This window comes from Nycticebus coucang, chromosome 2 (assembly GCF_027406575.1).
Source record: "Nycticebus coucang isolate mNycCou1 chromosome 2, mNycCou1.pri, whole genome shotgun sequence".
In the NCBI taxonomy this organism is placed as follows: domain Eukaryota; kingdom Metazoa; phylum Chordata; class Mammalia; order Primates; family Lorisidae; genus Nycticebus; species Nycticebus coucang.
This window is the reverse complement of record NC_069781.1, coordinates 59560847-59575175: the sequence shown is the minus strand read 5'-3', so window position 1 is coordinate 59575175 and position 14329 is coordinate 59560847. Positions and strand designations below refer to the sequence as shown.

Genomic DNA, 14329 nt, shown 5'->3' with positions numbered 1-14329 from the left:
TAAAGATGAAACAACAACAGACCCTACAGAAATTCAAAAAATCCTTAACAAATATTACAAAAAACTTTACTCACAGAAATATGAAAATCTAAAAGAAATCGACCAATACCTGGAAGTACGCCACCTACCAAGACTTAGCCAGAACGAAGTGGAAATTTTGAACAGGCCTATATCAAGTTCTGAAATAGCATCAACTATACAAAATCTCCCTAAAAAGAAAAGCCCAGGACCAGATGGCTTTACGTCAGAATTCTACCAAACATTTAAAGAAGAACTAGTACCTATACTACTAAACCTCTTCCAAAATATAGAAAAAGAAGGAATATCACCCAGCACATTCTACAAAGCAAACATCACCCTGATCCCTAAACCAGGGAAAGACCCAACAAGAAAAGAAAATTATAGACCAATATCACTAATGAATGTTGATGCTAAAATACTCAATAAGATCCTAACAAACAGAATCTAACAACACATCAAAAAAATTACACACCATGACCAAGTGGGATTTATCTCAGGGTCTCAAGGCTGGTTCAATATATGTAAATCTGTAAACGTAATTCAGCACATAGACAAACTAAGACATAAAAGACCATATGATTCTCTCAATTGATGCAGAAAAGCTTTTGATAATATCCAGCATCCCTTCATGATCAGAACACTTAAGAAAATTGGTATAGAAAGGACATTTCTTAAACTGATAGAGGCCATCTACAGCAAACCCACAGCCAATATCATATTGAATGGAGTTCAATTGAAATCATTTCCACTTAGAGCAGGAACCAGGCAAGGTTGCCCATTGTCTCCATTGCTCTTTAACATTGTAATGGAAGTTTTAGCCATTGCAATGAGGGAACAAAAGGCGATCAAGTGTATCCACATAGGGTCAGAAGAGATCAGACTTTCACTCTTCACAGATGACGTGATTGTATATGTGGAAAACACTACGGATTCTATTACAAAACTTTTAGAATTTTTAAAAGTGATCAAGGAATACAGCAATGTCTCAGGCTACAGAATCAACACGCATAAATCTGTAGCCTTTATATACACCAATAGGCAAGTCGAAGAAACAGTCAAGGACTCTATTCCTTTCACAGTAGTGCCAAAGATGATGAAATATTTGGGAGTTTATCTAACAAAGGACGTGAAAGATCTCTATAAAGAGAACTATGAAACTTTAAGAAAAGAAATAGCTGTGACATGTCTGACTTGAAAATGGGCTCAACTTCATCACACTGGGACAGCCTTCAATAACTTACTGTCTAACAGAGGAGAGAGCAAAATGGGGCTGAGTAACAGCTTCCTTGCATATGGGCACCATGAGTCTGGGGAGATAAGACTCCAGGCATCGGGCGGCACCTGTGGCTCAGTCGGTAAGGCGCCGGCCCCATATACCAAGGGTGGTGGGTTCAAACCCGGCCCCAGCTGAACTGCAACTAAAAAATAGCTGGGCGTTGTGGCGGGTGCCTGTAGTCCCAGCTACTCAGGAGGCTGAGGCAAGACAATCGCTTAAGCCCAGGAGTTGGAGGTTGCTGTGAGCTGTGTGATGCCATGGCACTCTACCGAGGGCCATAAAGTGAGACTCTGTCTCTACAAAAAAAAAAAAAAAAAAAAAGACTCCAGGCATCTCTGGCTGGTGGGATCTACCTATAATCACCCCTTTGAGGATACAGGGACTCAGCGAGAGACTTCTGGACCCCAAGAGGAGGACAAAAACAGTGGAAAACTGGCAAGTGGTCACGTGTATTCAATCGGCCTAATCCCGCCGACAGCTGTAAGTACAGTAGCAGCAAGACTACAAACCGGAAAGGCCTTACCTGTGAACTGTTTTGGCGTTTTTGGACTTGGCACTCAGTTGAACTGCCTTGGGGAGAGCTTAAGCGGCAGTGCAGAGAACTTTGGGCATTGTCTAGGGCCCCAGACTGAGCTGCTGAGCCAGAAGGAGCTAATAGTGTTTGGATGTGGGCTGCAGGGAGCCACTGGGAGAGAACTGCCCCAGCAAGCTCTGCCCTCAGGGTTGCACAGCAAGGATCAGGCAGGAGCTAGTAACCTAGTGACTGAGCAGCCTAAAGGTGGGGACTGAGCCGCCTTATAGTCCTAACCCTCAGGGGCAGAGTGTGACCGGTTTTGGCACACTAGGTAAGTGGATAGCCACTTCAGCAGTGATTCCAGCGACAAGCACTTTCCTGGGAAAACTTCTGCTTAGCAAGTTTAAAAGATTAAAGTGCCTTTTAAGAGGGCTGAAGAGAGATTTAGGGTGTCTACCCTGTGGGGTTTGAGAAATCAGTGGAGGCCTCTAGTTATATCAGCATTGCGATTAACATCTCATACCCCAGAAGACCACCTGTTGCCCAGACAATATTCAACAAGATATATATACTGCTTTGTTTTGAGTTGTTTTTTGTCTGTTTTTTGTTTATTTTGATGATGTTGTTCTTTTGTTTTTTAATTTCAACCTTTTCCACACAGATTTTTTATTTTCTTTCTCCATTTTTCTAGCCTAAATACAATTTCCGATTGCTGCCTTTTTCAACAACTAGAACCTCATTTTTGCTAGTGTTTCTACCCCTATTACTTGGCTTTTCACCCAATTTTATCCTGTAAAGTTTTGTTTGCTTATTTTGGTTTGACTTATAGCACTTTTGTCTTTCCGCTCTACTTGGTGGAGGTGGGGTACTGTGTCTGATCAGGTTAGCAAAGAGCTGCTGACCTCAAGGGAAATACCCAACCGGGCACCCCCAAAGGTTGGGGTTGTTTTTAATGTTGTGTCAAAGTACTGTACTGTACACCTATATTGCTCTGTCTCCCTCTTTCTGTGCCTCTCTTGTTTTTGTCAATATTCCTTTTACCCACCCCCTCTCCTTTCTCTATTTTCTTTTCATTCTTTCTTTCTTTCTTTCATCCCTTCTTGCTCTTCAAACTTCTCATCCTTCTGGTCCTGTACCAAAAGGACTCATCAAAACCCTAGTCCACAGGCACAGGAACTTAAAAGGAAAGAGGAAGTGAAAGGAAAATTAGGGAAAGGAAACAGATAAAAGAAATCACTCATGAGGAAGGATCAGCAGAAAACTCCAGGCAACATGAAGAACCAATCCAGAATAATCCCTCCAAGGGACTATGAGGTAGCTACTGCAGAGGATTCCATCTATAAAGAAATGTTAGGAATGACAGAAAGGGAATTTAGAATACAAATGATGAAAACAATGAAGGAAATGATGGAAACAATGAAGGAAACTGCTAATAAAGTGGAAAATAACCAAAAGGAAATCCAAAAAAGAATCAAATAAGAGATGAGCAATATGAAGACTATAGAAAGGATATAGCAGAGCTGAAGGAACTGAAGCAGTCAATTAGGGAATTAAAGATGCAATGGAAAGTATTAGCAACAGGTTAGACCATGCAGAAAAAAAATTTCAGAGATAGAAGACAAAGTTCTTGAGATAACTCAGATAGTAAAAGAGGCAGAAAAGAAGAGAGAGAAAGCAGACATTCATTGTCAGAATTATAGGACTTTATGAAGCATTCCAACATACACGTTACAGGAATCCCAGAAGGGAAAGAAGAATGCCCCAAAGGAATGGAAGCCATACTAAAGAAAATTTCCCAAATATCACCAAAGATTCTGACACACTCCTTTCAGAGGGATACCAGACCACAGGTCACCTCAACTCTAACCAAGCTTCTCCAAGACACATTGTGATGAACCTGTCCAAAGTCAAGACAAAAGAAAAGATTCTGCAAGCTGCCAGGAGTAAGCACCAGTTGACCTACAGGGGCAAATCCATCAGAGTGACTGAAGACAATATTTTCAGGCAAATGGAATTCAGAAGAAAAGAGGAGTTGCAATCTTATTTTCAGATACATGTGGATTTAAAGCAACTAAGGTCAAAAAAGACAAAGATGGTCACTTTATATTGGTCAAGGGAAAAATTCAACATGAAGATGTTTCAATTCTAAGTATTTATGCACCCAATTTAAATGCTCCCAGATTCTTCAAACAGACCTTACTCAGTCTGAGCAATATGATATCCAATTATACCATAATGACAAGGGACTTTAACACTCCTCTTACAGAGGTGGAAAGAGCCTCTAAACAGAAATTAAACAAAGATATAAAAGATTTAAATGAGACCCTAGAACAACTGTGCTTGATAGATGCATATAGAACACTCCATCCCAAAGATAAAGAATATACATTCTTCTCATCACCCCATGGAATATTCTCCAAAATTGATCATACCCTGGGACACAAAACAATTATCAATAAAAAGAATTGAAATTTTACCTTGTATCTTCTCAGACCATAAGGCACTAAACGTGGAACTCAACTCTAACAAAAATGTTCAACCCCACAAAAAGGCATGGAAATTAAACAATCTTCTGTTGAATAACAGATGGGTGCAGGAAGAAATAAAACAGGAAATCATTAACTTCCCTGAACATAACGACAATGAACACAAGCTACCCAAACCTGTGGGATAACACAAAAGCAGTTTTGAGAGGAAAATTTATCGCTTTAGATGCCTACATTCGAAAAACAGAAAGAGAGCGCATCGACAATCTCACAATTCCATCTTATGAAATTGGAAAAAGAAGAACAATCTAAGCCTAAACTCAGTAGAAGAAAAGAAATATCCAAAATCAAATCAGAGATCAATGAAATTGAAAACAAAAGAATCATTCAGAAAATTAATGAAACAAGGAGTTGGTTTTTTGAAAAAATTAATAAAATAGATAAATCTTTCACCAGACTAATGAGAAATAGAAAAGTAAAATCTCTAGTAACCTCAATCAGAAATGATAAAGGGGAAATAACAACTGATCCCACAGAGATATAAGAGATCATCTCTGAATACTACCAGAAACTCTATGCCCAGAAATTTGACAATGTGAAGGAAATGGATCAATATTTGGAATCATACCCTCTCCCTAGACTTACCCAGGAAGAAATAGAGCTCCTGTACAGACCAATTTCAAGCACTGAGATTAAAGAAACAATAAAAAATCTTCCAACCAAAAAATGCCCTGGTCCAGATGGCTTCACTCCAGAATTCTATCAAACCTTCAAGGAAGAGCTTATTCCTATAGTGCAGAAATTATTCCAAAAAAAAAAAAAAATAGAGGAAGAAGGAATCTTTCCCAACACATTCTATGAAGCAAACATCACCCTGATATCAAAACCAGGAAAAGACCCAACCAAAAAATGAGAATTTCAGGCCAATCTCACTCATGAATATAGATGCAAAAATTCTCAACAAAATCCTAGCCAATAGATTACAGCTTATCATCAAAAAAGTCAGACATCATGATCAAGTAGGTTTCATCCCAGGGACGCAAGGCTGGTTTAACATATGCAAGTCTATAAACGTTATCCACCATATTAACAGAGGCAAAAATAAAGATTATATGATCCTCTCAATAGATGCAGAAAAAGCATTTGATAAAATCCAGCATCCTTTTCTAATTAGAACACTGAAGAGTATAGGCATAGGTGGCACATTTCTAAAACTGATTGAAACTACCTATGACAAACCCACAGCTAATATTTTACTAAATGGAGTAAAACTGAAAACTTTTCCTCTTAGAACTGGAACCAGACAAGGTTGTCTGTCAACTTTACTATTCAACATAGTGCTGGAAGTTCTAGCCAATACAATTAGGCAAGACAAGGAAATAAAGGGAATCCAAATGGGAGCAGAGGAGGTCAAACTCTCCCTCTTTGCTGATGACATGATCTTATACTTAGAGAACCCCAAAGACTCAACCACAAGACTCCTAGAAGTCATCAAAAAATACAGTAATGTTTCAGGATATAAAAATCAATGTCCACAAGTCAGTAGCCTTTGTATACACCAATAACAGTCAAGATGAGAAGCTAATTAAGGACACAACTCCCTTCACCATAGTTTCAAAGAAAATGAAATACCTAGGAATATACCTAACGAAGGAGGTGAAGGACCTCTATAAAGAAAATTATGAAATCCTCAGAAAGGAAATAGCAGAGGATTTTAACAAATGGAAGAACACACCATGCTCATGGATGGGAAGAATCAACATTGTTAAAATGTCTATACTTCCCAAAACAATCTACCTATTCAATGCCATTCCTATCAAAATACCAACATCATACTTTCGAGATTTGGAAAAAATGATTCTGTGTTTTTTATGGAACCAGAAAAAAAACCTGTATAGCTAAGGCAGTTCTTGGTAATAAAAATAAAGTTGGGGGCATCAGCATACCAGATTTTAGTCTGTACTACAAAGCCATAGTGGTCAAGACAGCACAGTACTGGCACAAAAATAGAGACATAGACACTTGGAATCAAATTGAAAACCAAGAAATGAAACTAACATCTTACAACCACCTAATCTTCGATAAACCAAACAAGAACATACCTTGGGGGAAAGACTCCCTATTCAATAAATGGTGTTGGGAGAACTAGATGTCTACATGTAAAAGACTGAAACTGGACCCACACCTTTCCCCATTCACAAAAATCGATTCAAGATGGATAAAGGACTTAAACTTAAGGCATGAAACAATAAAAATCCTCAAAGAAAGCATAGGAAAAACACTGGAAGATATTGGCCTGGGGAAAGACTTCATGAAGAAGACTGCCACGGCAATTGCAACAACAACAAAAATAAACAAATGGGACTTCATTAAACTGAAAAGCTTCTGTACAGCTAAGGAGACAATAACCAAAGCAAAGAGACAACCTACACAATGGGAAAGGATATTTGCATATTTTCAATGAGACAAAAGCTTGATAACTAGGATCTATAGAGAACTCAAATTAATCCACATGAAAAAAGCCAACAATCTCATATATCAATGGGCAAGAGACATGAATAGAACCTTCTCTAAAGAAGACAGACGAGGGAGGCGGAGCAAGATGGCAGCCGAGTAACAGCTTCCTTCATCTGGGCACCGTGAGTCTGGGGAGATAGGATTCCAGGCATCTCTGGCTGGTGGGAACTGCCGATCATCACTCCTATGAGGATACAGGGAGTCAGCGACAGACTTCTGGACCCCAAGAGGAGGACTAAAACAGTGGAAAACCAGCAAGTGGTCGCGTGTGTTCAATCTGTCTAAACCCGCCCACAGCTGTAAGTTCAGTAGCAGCGAGACTGCAAACCAGAAAGGCCTTACCTGTGAACTGTTTTGATGTCCTTGGGCTTGGCACTGAGTTGAACTGCCCTGGGGAAGGCCTGAGCGGGAGTGCGGAGAACTTTGGCCGTTGTCTAGGGCCCCAGTCTGAGCCGCTGAGCCAGACAGAGCTAATAGTGTTTGGCGGTGGGTCACACGGAACCATTGTCAGTGATCTGCCCCGGCAAGCTCTGCCCTCAGGGTCGCAGAGCTAGAAACGGGTGGGAGCTTGTAACCCAGCAACCAAGTAGCCTAAGGGTGGGGTCTGAGCCGCCTTGCAGCCCTAACCCTCAGGGGCAGAGTAAGACCGGTTTTGGCACACTGGGTAAGCGGATAGCCACTTAAGCAGTGATTCCAGCGAGAAAGCTGGGAAAGCTTCTGCTCAGCAAGTTTACAAGTTCAAAGTGCCTTTTAAGTGGGCTGAAGAGAGATTTAGGGTGTCTACCTGCTGGGGTTTGAGAAATCAGCAGCCTCCAGTCGTATCAGAACTGTGACTAACATCTCATACCCCAGAAGATCACGTGTTGCCCAGACAATATTCAATAACATATACAAACTGCTTTGTTTTTGGTTGTGTATTTTTTCTTTTTTTTTTGTTTGGTTGTTTTTTGTTGTTGTTGTTTGTTTATTTTGACGTTGTTGATGTTCTTTTGTTTTTTAATTTCAATCTTTTCCATACAGATCCCTTTTTCTTTCTCAACTTTTCTAGTTTAATTATAATTTCCCATTGCTGCCTTTTTAAATAACTACAACTTCATTTTTGCTAGTGTTTCTACCGCTATCATTTGGTTTTTCACCCAATTGTATCCCCGTAAAGTTTTCTGTTTGCTTGTTTTGGTTTGATTTATAGCATTTTTGTCTTTCCTCTCTACTTGGTGGAGGGGGGGTACTGTGTCTGATCAGGTTAGCAAAGAGCTGCTGACCTCAAGGGAACCACCAAACTGGGCACTCCCAGAAGGTGGGGTTTTTTAAGGTTGTGTCAAAGTACCCTACTGTACACCTATATTGCCCTGTCTCCCTCTTTCTGTACCTCTCTTCTTTTTGTCAATATTCCTTATCTCCACCCCCTCTCCTTTCTCTATCTTTCTTTTTTTTCTTATCACTCGGTACTCCTTTCTTTCATCCCTTTTTTGCTCCTCAACCTTCTCACACTTCTGGTCCTGTAACCCTTAGTCCACAGGCACAAGAACTTAAAGAGCAAGAGGAAGTGAAAGGAAAATTAGGGCAAGGAAACAGATAAAAGAAATCACTCATGAGGAACAATCAGCAGAAAACTCCAGGCAACATGAAGAACCAGTCCAGAACAACCCCGCCAAGGGACCATGAGGTAGCTACTGCAGAGGATTCCACCTATACAGAAATGTTAGGAATGACAGAAAGGGAATTTAGAATACACATGTTGAAAACAATGAAAGAAATGATGGAAACAATGAAGGAAACTGCTAATAAAGTGGAAAATAACCAAAAGGAAATCCAAAAACAGAATCAAATAAGAGATGAACGATATGAAGAATATAAAAAGGATATAGCAGAGCTGAAGGAAATGAAACAGTCAATCAGGGAACTTAAAGATGCAATGGAAAGTATCAGCAACAGGTTAGACCATGCAGAAGAAAGAATTTCAGAGGTAGAAGACAAAGTTTTTGAGATAACTCAGATAGTAAAAGAGGCAGAAAAGAAGAGAGAGAAAGCAGAACGTTCACTGTCAGAATTATGGGACTTTATGAAGCGTTCCAACATACGAGTTATAGGAATTCCAGAAGGGGAAGAAGAATGCCCCAGAGGAATGGAAGCCATACTAGAGAATATTATAAATGAAAATTTCCCAAACATCACCAAAGATTCTGACACACTGCTTTCAGAGGGATATCGGACCCCAGGTCGCCTCAACTCTAACAGAGCTTCTCCAAGACACATTGTGATGAACCTGTCCAAAGTCAAGACAAAAGAAAAGATTCTGCAAGCTGCCAGGAGTAAGCGCCAGTTGACCTACAGGGGCAAATCCATCAGAGTGACCGCAGACTTCTCTAATGAAACTTTCCAAGCAAGAAGACAATGGTCATCTACCTTTAATTTACTTAAACAGAACAATTTTCAGCCCAGAATTCTGTACACTGCTAAGCTAAGCGTCAAAATTGACGGAGAAATCAAATCATTTACAGATATACAAACATTGAGGAAATTCGCCACAACAAGACCAGCTCTACAGGAAATACTTCAACCTGTTCTGCACACTGACCACCACAATGGATCAGCAGCAAAGTAAGAACTCAGAAATCAAAGGACAGAACCTAACCTCCACGCTGATGCAAAAGATAAAACTAAGCAATGGACTCTCACCAAATAAGACGAATAGAATACTACCACACTTATCAATTATCTCCATAAATGTTAATGGCTTGAATTCCCCACTGAAGAGACATAGATTGGCTGACTGGATTAAAAAACACAAGCCATCCATTTGCTGTCTGCAAGAAACACACCTGGCTTCAAAAGACAAATTAAAGCTCCAAGTCAAGGGTTGGAAGACAATTTTTCAGGCAAATGGAATTCAGAAGAAAAGAGGAGTTGCAATCTTATTTTCAGATACATGTGGATTTAAAGCAACTAAAGTCAAAAAAGACAAAGATGGTCACTTTATACTGGTCAAGGGAAAACTACAACAAGAAGACATTTCAATTCTAAATATTTATGCACCCAATTTAAATGCTCCCAGATTCTTGAAGCAGACCTTACTCAGTCTGAGCAATATGATATCTGATAATACCATCATAACAGGGGACTTTAACACACCTCTTACAGAGCTGGACAGATCCTCTAAACAGAAATTAAACAAAGATATAAGAGATTTAAATGAGACCTTAGACCAACTATGCTTGATAGACGCATATAGAACACTCCACCCCAAAGACAAAGAATATACATTCTTCTCATCACCCCATGGAACATTCTCCAAAATTGATCATATCCTGGGACACAAAACAAATATCAACAGAATCAAAAGAATGGAAATTTTACCTTGTATCTTCTCAGACCATAAGGCACTAAAGGTGGAACTCAACTCTAACAAAAATGCTCGACCCCACCCAAAGGCATGGAAATTAAACAATCTTCTTTTGAATAACAGATGGGTGCAGGAAGAAATAAAACAGGAAATCATTAACTTCCTTGAGCATAACAACAATGAAGACACAAGCTACCAAAACCTCTGGGATACTGCAAAAGCAGTTTTGAGAGGAAAATTCATCGCTTTAGATGCCTACATTCGAAAGACAGAAAGAGAGCACATCAACAATCTCACAAGAGATCTTATGGAATTGGAAAAAGAAGAACAATCTAAGCCTAAACTCAGTAGAAGAAAAGAAATATCCAAAATCAAATCAGAGATCAATGAAATTGAAAACAAAAGAATCATTCAGAAAATTAATGAAACAAGGAGTTGGTTTTTTGAAAAAATAAATAAAATAGGTAAACCATTGGCCAGACTAACTAGAAATAGAAAAGTAAAATCTCTAGTAACCTCAATCAGAAACGATAAAGGGGAAATAACAACTGATCCCACAGAGATACAAGAGATCATCTCTGAATACTACCAGAAACTCTATGCCCAGAAATTTGACAATGTGAAGGAAATGGATCAATATTTGGAATCACACCCTCTCCCTAGACTTAGCCAGGAAGAAATAGACCTCCTGAACAGACCAATTTCAAGCACTGAGATCAAAGAAACAATAAAAAAGCTTCCAACTAAAAAGTGCCCTGGTCCAGATGGCTTCACTCCAGAATTCTATCAAACCTTCAAGGAAGAGCTTATTCCTGTACTGCAGAAATTATTCCAAAAAACTGAGGAAGAAGGAATCTTCCCCAACACATTCTATGAAGCAAACATCACCCTGATACCAAAACCAGGAAAAGACCCAAACAAAAAGGAGAATTTCAGACCAATCTCACTCATGAATATAGACGGAAAAATTCTCAACAAAATCCTAGCCAATAGATTACAGCTTATCATCAAAAAAGTCATGCATCATGATCAAGTAGGCTTCATCCCAGGGATGCAAGGCTGGTTTAACATACGCAAGTCCATAAACGTTATCCACCATATTAACAGAGGCAAAAATAAAGATCACATGATCCTCTCAATAGATGCAGAAAAAGCATTTGATAAAATCCAGCATCCTTTTCTAATTAGAACACTGAAGAGTATAGGCATAGGTGGCACATTTCTAAAACTGATTGAAGCTATCTATGACAAACCCACAGCCAATATTTTACTGAATGGAGTAAAACTGAAAGCTTTTCCTCTTAGAACTGGAACCAGACAAGGTTGTCCTCTGTCACCTTTACTATTCAACATAGTGCTGGAAGTTCTAGCCAATACAATTAGGCAAGACAAGGAAATAAAGGGAATCCAAATGGGAGCAGAGGAGGTCAAACTCTCCCTCTTTGCTGACGACATGATCTTATACTTAGAGAACCCCAAAGACTCAACCACAAGACTCCTAGAAGTCATCAAAAAATACAGTAATGTTTCAGGATATAAAATCAATGTCCACAAGTCAGTAGCCTTTGTATACACCAATAACAGTCAAGATGAGAAGCTAATTAAGGACACAACTCCCTTCACCATAGTTTCAAAGAAAATGAAATACCTAGGAATATACCTAACGAAGGAGGTGAAGGACCTCTATAAAGAAAACTATGAACTCCTCAGAAAGGAAATAGCAGAGGATATTAACAAATGGAAGAACATACCATGCTCATGGATTGAAAGAATCAACATTGTTAAAATGTCTATACTTCCCAAAACAATCTACCTATTCAATGCCATTCCTATCAAAGTACCTACATCGTACTTTCAAGATTTGGAAAAAATGATTCTGCGTTTTGTATGGAACCGGAAAAAACCCCGTATAGCTAAGGCGGTTCTTAGTAACAAAAATAAAGCTGGGGGCATCAGCATACCAGATTTTAGTCTGTACTACAAAGCCATAGTGGTCAAGACAGCATGGTACTGGCACAAAAACAGAGACATAGACACTTGGAATCGAATTGAACACCAAGAAATGAAACTAACATCTTACAACCACCTAATCTTCGATAAACCAAACAAGAACTTACCTAGAAAGACTCCCTAGTCAATAAATGGTGTTGGGAGAACTGGATGTCTACATGTAAAAGACTGAAACTGGACCCACACCTTTCTCCACTCACAAAAATTGACTCAAGATGGATAAAGGACTTAAATTTAAGGCATGAAACAATAAAAATCCTCAAAGAAAACATAGGAAAAACACTGGAAGATATTGGCCTGGGGGAAGACTTCATGAAGAAGACTGCCATGGCAATTGCAACAACAACAAAAGTAAACAAATGGGACTTCATTAAACTGAAAAGCTTCTGTACAGCTAAGGATACAATAACCAAAGCAAAGAGACAACCTACACAATGGGAAAGGATATTTGCATATTTTCAATCAGACAAAAGCTTGATAACTAGGATCTATAGAGAACTCAAATTAATCCACATGAAAAAAGCCAACAATCCCTTATATCAATGGGCAAGAGACATGAATAGAACTTTCTCTAAAGACGACAGACGAATGGCTAACAAACACATGAAAAAATGTTCATCATCTCTATATATTAGAGAAATGCAAATCAAAACATCCCTGAGATATCATCTAACCCCAGTGAGAATGGCCCACATCACAAAATCTCAAAACTGCAGATGCTGGCGTGGATGTGGAGAGAAGGGAACACTTTTACACTGCTGGTGGGACTGCAAACTAGTACAACCTTTCTGGAAGGAAGTATGGAAAAACCTCAAAGCACTCAAGCTAGACCTCCCATTTGATCCTGCAATCCCATTACTGGGCATCTACCCAGAAGGAAAAAAATCCTTTTATCATAAGGACACTTGTACTAGACTGTTTATTACAGCTCAATTTACAATCACCAAAATGTGGAAACAGCCTAAATGCCCACCAACCCAGGAATGGATTAACAAGCTGTGGTATATGTATACCATGGAATACTATTCAGCCATTAAAAAAAATGGAGACTTTACATCCTTCGTATTAACCTGGATGGAAGTGGAAGACATTATTCTTAGTAAAGCATCACAAGAATGGAGAAGCATGAATCCTATGTACTCAATCTTGATATGAGGGCAATTAATGACAATTAAGGTTATGGGGGGGGAAGCAGAAAGAGGGATGGAGGGAGGGGGTGGGACCTTAGTGTGTGTCACACTTTATGGGGGCAAGACATGATTGCAAGAGGGACTTTACCTAACAATTGCAATCAGTGTAACCTGGTTTATTATACCCTCAATGAATCCCCAACAGTAAAAAAAAAAAAAAAAAGAATATGGGGAAAGGGCCAAGGGAGGGGAAGGGAGGGGGGAGGTGCAGGTGGAGGGAGGGGAATGGGTGGGGCACACCTATGGTGCATCTTAGAATGGGTACAGGCGAAACCTACTAAATGCAGAATACAAATGTCTACATACAATAACTAAGAAAATGCCATGAAGGCTACTTTGAACAGTTTAATAATATTTCAGATTGTATATAAAACCAGCACATTGTACCCCTTGATTGCACTAATGTACACAGTTCTGATTTAACAATAAAAATAAAAAAAGATGAAGACTTTACATCTTTCATATTAACCTGGATGGAAGTAGAACACATTATTCTTAGTAAAGCATCACAAGAATGGAGAAGCATGAAAATCGTATGTACTGGCTTGGTGCCCATAACACAGTGGTTGTGGCAGGTCCAAACCCGGCCTGGGCCAGCTAAACAACAATGACAGTTGCAACGAAAAATAGCCAGACGTTTCAGCAGGTACCTGTAGTCCCAGCTACTTGGGAGACTGAGGCAAGAGAATGGCTTAAGCCCAGGAGTTTGAGCTGTGAGGTGTGACGCCATGGCACTTTACCAAGGGCAACATAATGAGACTGTCTAAAAAAAAAAAGAATCCTATGTACTCAATTCTGATATGAGGACAATTAATGACCTAGTACACAGTGGGGGTTGGGGGAAATGGAGAGCAGAGAGAGGGAAGGAGGGAGGCAGGTGGAGGGTCATGTAACACACCTTTTGGGGGCAAGACACAATTATAATAGGAACTTCACCTAACAAATGCAATCAGTGTAATCTGGTTCTGTGTA

General features: G+C 39.4%; 1 protein-coding gene across 1 annotated transcript in view; it reads right to left on the bottom strand.

The window, feature by feature from the left end:
• The window catches only part of SAXO1 (stabilizer of axonemal microtubules 1), a 115859-nt gene extending 101790 nt beyond the window's left edge, over window positions 1-14069 (bottom strand). The window contains exon 1 of the mRNA XM_053572052.1: window positions 14008-14069. The gene's annotated coding sequence lies outside the window, so the exon portion shown is untranslated. The remainder of the gene's footprint in view (window positions 1-14007) is intronic.
• Window positions 14070-14329: the final 260 nt, after the last annotated feature.